The sequence below is a fragment of the Macaca fascicularis genome, chromosome 15, assembly GCF_037993035.2.
Source record: "Macaca fascicularis isolate 582-1 chromosome 15, T2T-MFA8v1.1".
NCBI lineage: Eukaryota > Metazoa > Chordata > Mammalia > Primates > Cercopithecidae > Macaca > Macaca fascicularis.
Window position 1 is genome coordinate 122167168 of NC_088389.1, and position 8779 is coordinate 122175946.

At 44.0% G+C, this 8779-nt stretch overlaps 1 protein-coding gene across 4 annotated transcripts in view; it reads right to left on the bottom strand.

Annotated features, from left to right (window-relative positions):
• Positions 1-8779, bottom strand: part of ROR2 (receptor tyrosine kinase like orphan receptor 2) — a 219442-nt gene that overhangs the window by 144499 nt on the left and 66164 nt on the right. The window lies entirely within an intron of this gene.

The window sequence follows — 8779 nt, forward strand, 5'->3', positions numbered from 1 at the left end:
CTCCACTGACAGGAAACCTAATCTGCTTCAGAGCAGGATTACTCCAGCACAAGGTGCTCTGTGGCGGCCACTTGGCCACCTGCACCAGTTCAGGAGGCTCTGCACACGCGCCCTCGCTCCTCAATTCTGCCTCATCAAAGTGGCGCACGTGTCCCAGGACTCAACCACAGCTGCTCACAAACCTGCTTAGGCCAGCTGCCTTATTCTAGTCATTAAATTATGTAATTAAATATTTAATTGATGAGGAACTATAAACATTAACAAAAAGTTTTATCTAGGAAAACTAAGTTGGCTTTGAAAAGCCTCCATACAATGAAAAAAATAATCCGTGTTAGAAGGCTAGGTGATAAAACAGAAAATGACTAGGAAAATACTGTAAACATCTGACCTCAGCCTGCTTCACAGATTTCTTCCTGTTGTCATATGACTTCTGAAGAAACCAAAACTGGAAAACTCTGTGTAGTGTAAGCAAGAAAGACAACTGGGCCGGGCCGGGTGGCTCCCGCCTGTAATCCCAGCACAGGGAGGCCGAGGTGGGTGGATCACAGAGGTCCTGAGTTTGCAATAAGCCTGACCAACACGGATAAACCCCGTCTCTACCAAAAATACAAAATTAGCCGGGCATGGTGGTACACACCTGTAATCCCAGCTACTCGGGAGGCTGAGGCAGGAGAATCACTTGAACCCCAGAGGCAGAGGTTGCAGTGAGCTGAGATCATGCCATTGCACTCCAGCTGGGGCAACAAGAGCAAAACTCCATCTCAAAAAAAAAAAAAGACAGACAACTGAGAACTCCTCTATCAGCTGATGCTCAGCAAAAAGCCTTGGCCTACCTCAAAAAATTGGTAAATTAATGGACACTTATATGATTCAAATGGAACCGAATATTTAATATATGGGTGGATCATTTTATTACATTTTCTCCAACTTCAGAAGACATTCTGAGTTATGCCAACCAATTAATGGTCACAATAGCAGAGAGGGAGCAGATTCTACTCTAACTTCAACATGCAATTCTGTGAATGAAATGCCTAGAGATATCCTGCAAGTGCTTTCACATTTTTGTGGAGAACAATTGTTTAAATGAACAAGAATTTGACTAAATCAAAAGTAACAAACATCTGGCAATGGGGAGTATATGTAGAAACGCCAGTATTTCTCTGATTCCACTCGACAAAGTTGTAGAAATGTAGATGCTTTAAAAAGAATGTCCAACGGCCCTAAAGGAACTAATTGTTTAATTTTCTCATTTTAAGAGCCAGCAGAAAATAGGAAAAGGTCTACTGCAGTGCTTCTCAAATTATTATACCCACCACTGAACAACGCTGGATTGACCATGCTTGCTTTATTTTCCTTTCTAAAAGTCCCACAAAATGATAAGAATGAAACAAAGTAAGAAACCCATAGCCACACAGAGAACATGAGAAAGGTCACAAGAAGTGCCAAGATAAGAAAACAAATCACTCCAGAGGAAACAAAGGTGATTCAAGAGCCAAAAGAAAGAAAAGGAAGTTCTCAGAGACATTCTCTGGAGGTGAGAGAGCTCCAGCAATGTATAGAAGAAAGCAAGTCAACAGACACACCGCACAGCAAGCCGGAGAAGTCAGCACACTGACCATCTATGTATGGGGAGTGCCACTCAAGGATAAAGCAGCTTTATAAGCAGAGTCCAAGTGGCTCCCTCAGCCACAGGAAGACTCAGAACCTGGGAACACCAGGTTCATCAGAAAGCAAGGTGGGGTAACCAACAGTGAGACTGAGTGTGAAAGTATAGATGGACACGTAGAAACCCAAATGGCCAACTCCTATCTCAACTGAGCTCAGAGCAGACCTGGCACTCAGGCATTTCTACCTTTCCCGTTACCCTGCAGGGGAAAAAAAAAAAAAAAAACAGAAAAGTGTACTTGTCATTAAAATTCAAATGAGGCCAGGCACAGTGGCTCCCACCTGGAATCCCAGCACTTTGGGAGGCCAAGGCAGGTAGATCACTTGAGGTCTGGAATTCAAGGCCAGCCTGGCCAACATGGTGAAACCCCATCTCTACTCAAAATACAAAAATTAGCCAGGCATGGTGGCAGGCACCTGTAATCCCAGCTACTTGGGAGGCTGAGGCAGGAGAATCACTTGAACCCGCCAGGCGGAGGTTGCAGCGAACCAAGATAGCACCGCTGCACTCCAGCATGGACGACAAAGCCAGACTGTCTCAAAAAAAAGAAAAAAAAAAAAGTGAAATGAAAGTGAAGGCCTCAGGAATAGACTTGTATATCTTGGTACCCAGGGTCCCTGGTAAAATAGCCAGTCCCCGACACCAAATCTGAAGTGAAGTTCACCATCCACACATGCAAACTCTCCAACTGTGAGCTACTGCTTGAACCAAGAATTAACCAAGAATAACCAGACATCTGCACAAAGCTCCCAATATGAAAAAGAGGTGCCAAGATAAGAAAACAAATCACTCCAGAGGAAACAAAGATGATTCAAGAGCCAAAAGAAAGAAAATGAAGTTTTCAGACATTAGAGAAGGTATCACCTTCTTGAAATATCATCAGAATGCAATAAAAAATAGAAAAGAAGGTACTGAAATCAAAATAGGATCCCAGCATTAAAAGGAAAATTCAACTGTAGGATTGAAAGATAAAGGTGAAATTCTACAGCAAGGAGAAGAAAGAAGAGGAACTTCAGAAAGACAGAACAGAAAAAAAGTGGGAGAGAGGAATATTTTTTAAAAAGACACGAAGAGCATCACCAAACTGAAAGACTCAAGTGTCCGTACGAAAAGGGCCAAGCCACAACTGAGAACGAGCAAAAGACATGCACATTTAATACATCATAATGAACCCCAGGGTACATAGAAGATCCCAAAACCTCTCCAAGCAAAAACAAGTCACCAGAAAAGGAATGAGGCTTCAAGTGGCAGTGAACCTCTCAGAAGGCACAGGGTGCTGGGAAGACCGTGGGGTGACATTCCAAAGAACACGACACGCAACTGAGAATGATACCCAAACTATCAAGCATGTGCAGGTGGAAATTACAAGGACTCAAAACACTTACCCTTTAAATGCAGCTTCCTATAACATTTGCGTCTCCTCTTCCCATCCCTCTCTATTCTCTTTCCAGCCTCACTCACCACCATACACTCAAGGTTTCATCCATACCTCCTGAAAGAAGGTGATCAAGAAGTTCCAGGAAGGCTTCAGATCAGCCTGTGAGGGGCCCATGGCTATCTGTAAGTCATGTAGCCCAATCTAAGTGGACAGGGGCAGAAAGACACAGAATGACCTCCCCAGTAACGGGTCTTGTGACCAGAAGAGGATCAAGAAGATCAGATTAACGACCATGGTGTTCAGGAAAAGACGACGGATACCTACACAAGGAAAATTAGTGATCTAAACGTACCCAAAATACTGAATATTTAGGAGATATATTAAGTGTTGCCAGACAACAATTACAATCACTCCTGAGGGTCAGTTCTCACTCAGCCTCTAACAATTCTGAAGAACCATCACCAATGACATTATCGAACCATTTTATAACTGGAGTTCATTACACAGCAGCTATTCCTGCTATGTCTGCTGACAGACTAAATTACACTTAGGCAAGCCACTTCATCTCCCAGGTTTACATTTATGCTAAAACAGGAGAAGGAAGTACCACGGGGTAATAATACCTGCCCCAACTTGGATGGGAGAGTGTCAGGCTTATAATTAGATTACATTTGCAAACAGTTCCAGCGCTCCCCAGGGAGAAGGGTTATAAATAACTCAAGGTGTTCTTTTCCCCAAAGATAATCAATTATTTTCTCATCAAAAGGAGGCTAACAAAGAAAGGCTTTAAGGATGAGGACCCCATAATTTACGTAAGCCTCCAGCTTTAACAAGATTTCCAGAGTGTTTAGAACTTCACAGGAACCCAGTACTGGCTCCAGCTTCCTCCAGCAAATGGAATATTTACAGCAGCTGAGAAATCCTTTCATTGCTAGCGAAAAAAACACCCTAGAGTGGCCCTTAAATGGGATACATTCATTAAATTCATTTAATCTGCACACTGATGTGGGGCAAGGGAAATGGCAGGAGGCAGGTAAGAATGAATGAATTTTGCCCCAACAGATCACAATTGCACCCTCCCCTTCCTGGGCTTCAGGGTCCTGGGCTCCTTCACACCTCCATGGTCCTTCTTCTCCACCTGATGAAGATGATTCACCCCCTCATGGTCAGCTCCTGAGCCCAGACTCTTCTTCTGCAAAGCACTCCTGGCCTCGCCTGGCAGAAGTAGGCTTTTTCTCTAGGTCCTCATGGTGTTTCATGCAAACCCACCTGACAGCATCTCCCAAGTTATTCATTTCTTGGACTCTTTTCTATAAAATGTAGTTTCCTAAGGACAGAGTCTGGGTTTATTCATTGTCAATAATCACAGAAGCTCCCACCTTGCACACCCAGCACCTGGCTGGCTTCAAATAGGTCCAGTTCACCTCTTTGGAAAGCCACTTGGAGGCTGAAGCCAAACCATAGCCCATCATTCTCTGAGAAGCACATTCAGTGGAAACAGCCCTTACTCCCTACAGACCAAAATTAAAACCCAACCACAATTCCAGAATCCCCCAACAAGACACTCATTACAGAAGAGCTGCACTTTAAGAAACAAAGACAAATCCAAAAACCATTGTTCCCAAAAGTCACAGAAATTGGTCAAGCACAGGAAAAGGGTCTCTTAAAGGGTGCATCACCAAACGGACCCAGGGCTCCATTTCCAGGAGAGGAGACGAGGACTAGGAACAGACGGGGCCACTGCTCACACCACGGGCCTGGCCCAGGAGGACCTCCACCTTGGTAGGGCCTTGGAGGTTCAGGGAAAGTGATGATGTCCTTATAATGTTAAAGACAGAGGACAGGCAGTAAGAGAGAATGCTGATCCCTTTTTCTTCTCTATTTCCTTTTTCCAAAGTTAACTTTTATTTATTTTCTGAGTGTGTGTGTGTGTGTGTGTGTGTATACACACAAAACAAAATTCAAAAGTCACAAGAGTGAAAAGTAAGACTTTCTTCCACTCTTTTTCCCCAGCCACCCATGTCCCCCACTGCAGAGGCAATAACTTCAGCTTTCTTTAAATAATTTATAAACCTTTGAACACTTCTGATACACACTCATGCACTTATGCAGGTATGTGAGCAGGAGGTCAGCTGGGCCTTGGAAGATCCCACTCTATTCCTTCCATATCTTAACTCATGCAACATCAATGCATGCCCACCAAGAAACAAATCTCAGGAAAAGCCCAGGGTCTAACCAAAGTCCGGGTGCAGCAGACTAAGTGAACACCTCATCATGTATCCAGACGGTCCTATTAACTTGGACAAGAACTGCAGAAAGTCTAGTTCCAACCCCTTCCATGTGCCCATCTTTGCTTAAAATCAGAACTTCTTGCCTCTGCTTGCACTCACTTTTTCTGAGAAGATTCTCAGAAATGTTAAGGTCGTCAATACTAAGTTTTTCATCACAGCAGAAGTCAGCAGAATGTTAATGCAATACAAAGCACAGTTCCGAATTATTATGGGCTGAACTGTGTCCTCCAAAATCTGTATGTTGAAACTCTAACGTCCTGTAGCTCAGAATGCGACTGCATTTGGAGACAGAACCTTTGAAGAAGTAATTAAGCTAAAATAAAGTCATTAGGGTGGGCCCTAATGCAGTATGACTGGTGTCCTTATAAGAAGGAAAAAAAAGGACACACACAAAGTGGGATGACCACGCAAAGACATAAGGTGAAGACGCCATCTGCAAGCCAAGGAGAGGCCACAGGAGAAACCACCCCTGCTGAAACCTGGACCTCAGACTTCCGGCCTCCAGAACTATGATGAAATAAATTTCCATTGTATAAGCCCTTTAGTCTGTGGTGCACTGTTACAGCAGTCCTAGCAAACTAATGCCATAATAAAATATATTTAAAGCATTTGTCGGTGCATTAGCAATAGGTATTTGCAGGGGGTAATGGCAGAATTATAACCCACTGGATAAAACAGGAGTGCTGTGAGCATACTAATACAAGTAAACACAGGAATACAAGCCTGATGAAGTAGACGGTTTCCAAGAACCTCCCCATCAAATACCAAATGCTGATTAATTTGAAAGAGAAGGCCTAACAGATGCCACCTCTGCCAGTCAATCTCATCAGTTAGGGGACACAGTGACCCTGTGCGCCATCCAATGAGAGCAATGGAAAGGTTTTATACAACATCGTTTCTGCAGTGGGCCTGCCCGTAGACAAAGCCTGATAAACAGAAGTGGTGGGATTTCCTACAAAATAACCTGCCTGCGCTTTTCACAAATGTCAAGGTCATGAAGGTCAAGGGCAGGCTGGGGAATGTTCCAGACTAGAGAACATTCCAGAAGCACAGAGCCAAATGACCCTGCAGTGAATCCTGCTGCTCAAAGGGACATCACTGGGACCGCTGTTGCAACTGTCCAGGTTGGGGTCTGATGGTGGTCATGCATCTGTACTAATGTTGTGATTTTCATGATGGTTGTATTAGGATTATGCACAAAAAAGTCCTTGTTTGTAGAAAATACACACTAAAGCATTTTGGGGGTAAGGGGACATCTTGCCAGCTGCTTACTTTCAGATGGTTAGAGGGGGGACGAGGAACTTCCATATACTCTACTTGCAACTTTCCAGTAAGTTCTGAACTTCACATATATAACTTGGAAAAACTGAAAAAATCCTAAATACTGGAAACGAGTGGAGTGTTTGATCTGTTACAGGAAATGGCACTTGACCAGATAATACGCCACCATTAAAATTGATTATTATAAAAAGACCAAGTAGGTAACAAGAAAAACATGTTTACGAAATAAAACCACGTCAGTATGATCACAAATGTGTTAAAATGCAAGTACAATGAGTCCGATGTCCTCACTTGACCTCATCGATCAGGTTCTTAGAAACTCCCACTTTAAATGAGATGACATGCTGTGTGCCGTAAGAACTTAACTCTTGTTTCTATCAGTTAGCGTACGGTAGAATCAGTTTTGTTCTACGGTATGTCATTTCACTTGAAGTCACAGTTTCCAAAAGCCTAGCAGTGCTTTTAAGTGAAGACTTCCTGTTAGTACTCCTTTATCGATGGTGAGTTATCTCCAGCAGTACACTCGCAAATAATTTTTGTTTTCTTATTTATACTATTTTTCTTCTAAATACTGACATCTGTGTATTAATTTTATCATGCGGTGAAAAAATCAGGGAGGACGAGCACTCCTGAGCTATCCAGCCTCTTCAGCAAAGGTGATTAGCAAAGAGAAAACAAGACCAGGGAAATATCACATGGAGAGAGGGTTCGTAGAGAAAAGCCGGACAGGGGCAAAGAAGCTCCTGAGATGAAGAAGGATGAGGGGAGAAATTCGAGGAAAGGCATCAAGGCATCTGAATTTTGAGGACTTGAAAGGAAGTTCTACTGAAGGAGCAGGAGGGCAGGCGAGGCTCTCAGGGCGGGCGGCAGTATGTGTCGGGCATCCATCTAGCTGGGCAAATGGAGTGTAGGGTTCCACACTGAAGCCACCTCTCCTTGTCATATACAGGGAGAAGCCTGAGCAGCCTGCAATTAGGACAGTTTGGTTCCCACCCTTTCGACCTTGAATGAGAACCCAGAGCTGACGGTTCAGTCTATAGAGCTAGCCCATGACCAGCCGGGCGCAGTGGCTCATGCCTGTAATTCTAACACTTTGGGAGACTGAGGCGGGTGGATCACGAGGTCAGGAGTTTGAGACAAACCTGGCCAACATAGTGAAACCCCATCTCTACTAAAAATACAAAAACTTAGCCGGGCATGGTGGCAGGTGCCTGTGATCCCAGATACTAGGGAGGCCGAGGCAGGAGAATCACTTGAACCCAGGAGGTGGAGGTTGCAGTACACCAAGATTGCGCCATTGCACTCTAGCCTGGGCGACAATGTGAGACTCGGTCTCAAAAACAAAAAAAAGAACTAGCCCACGACCAAGACAATCCACTCCCCATGAGAGCTGGCAGGTGGTCTCCAACTGACCATGAAGAGGCAATGAAAATGCTCAACAAAAATATATATACAACATGCCTCCACTTATCAAAAGGTCAAAAACAGGCAAAACTAAGCAATCTGCTGTTTAGGGATTATTATGAACCGAATTGTGTCTCTCCAAAATTCTACCTTAAAGTCCTAACCCCAGGACCTCCAAATATGACTGTATTTGGGGATAAGGTTTTTAAAGGAGTATTTAAGTTAAAATGAGGTCATTAGGGTGGACCCTAAAGACAGGTGTCATAAGAAGAGGAGATGAGGACTCAGACACAGAGAGGTGCCCATGTGAAAACAGAGGGAGAAGGCGTCACCTGCCAGCCAAGGAGAGAGGCCTCAGGAGAAGTCACCCCTGCTGACACCTGATCTGGGACTTCCGGCCTCCAGAACCGGGAGAAAGTAAATGTCTGTTGTTTCAGCAGCCCAGCCTGTGGGACTTCGTTATGGCAGTCCCAGAAAACTAATAGTTGAGCATTCCTAATCTGAAAACAGGAACTCTGACGTGTTCCAAAATCTGAAACACTTTGAGTGCTGGCATGACGCGCCAAGGAAATGCTCACTGGAGTACTTCAGATTTCAGATTTTGGGGTTAGAGATGCTTAACCTGTAAGCACAGTACAAAACCCAAACCTGAAACACTTCTGTTCCAAGCATTTCAGACTAGAGGATAGCTGGCCTGTCCTATACGGCAAAACTACAAAGTAAGGGTATTATTAACACAAAACAGAGGACAGTCACTAC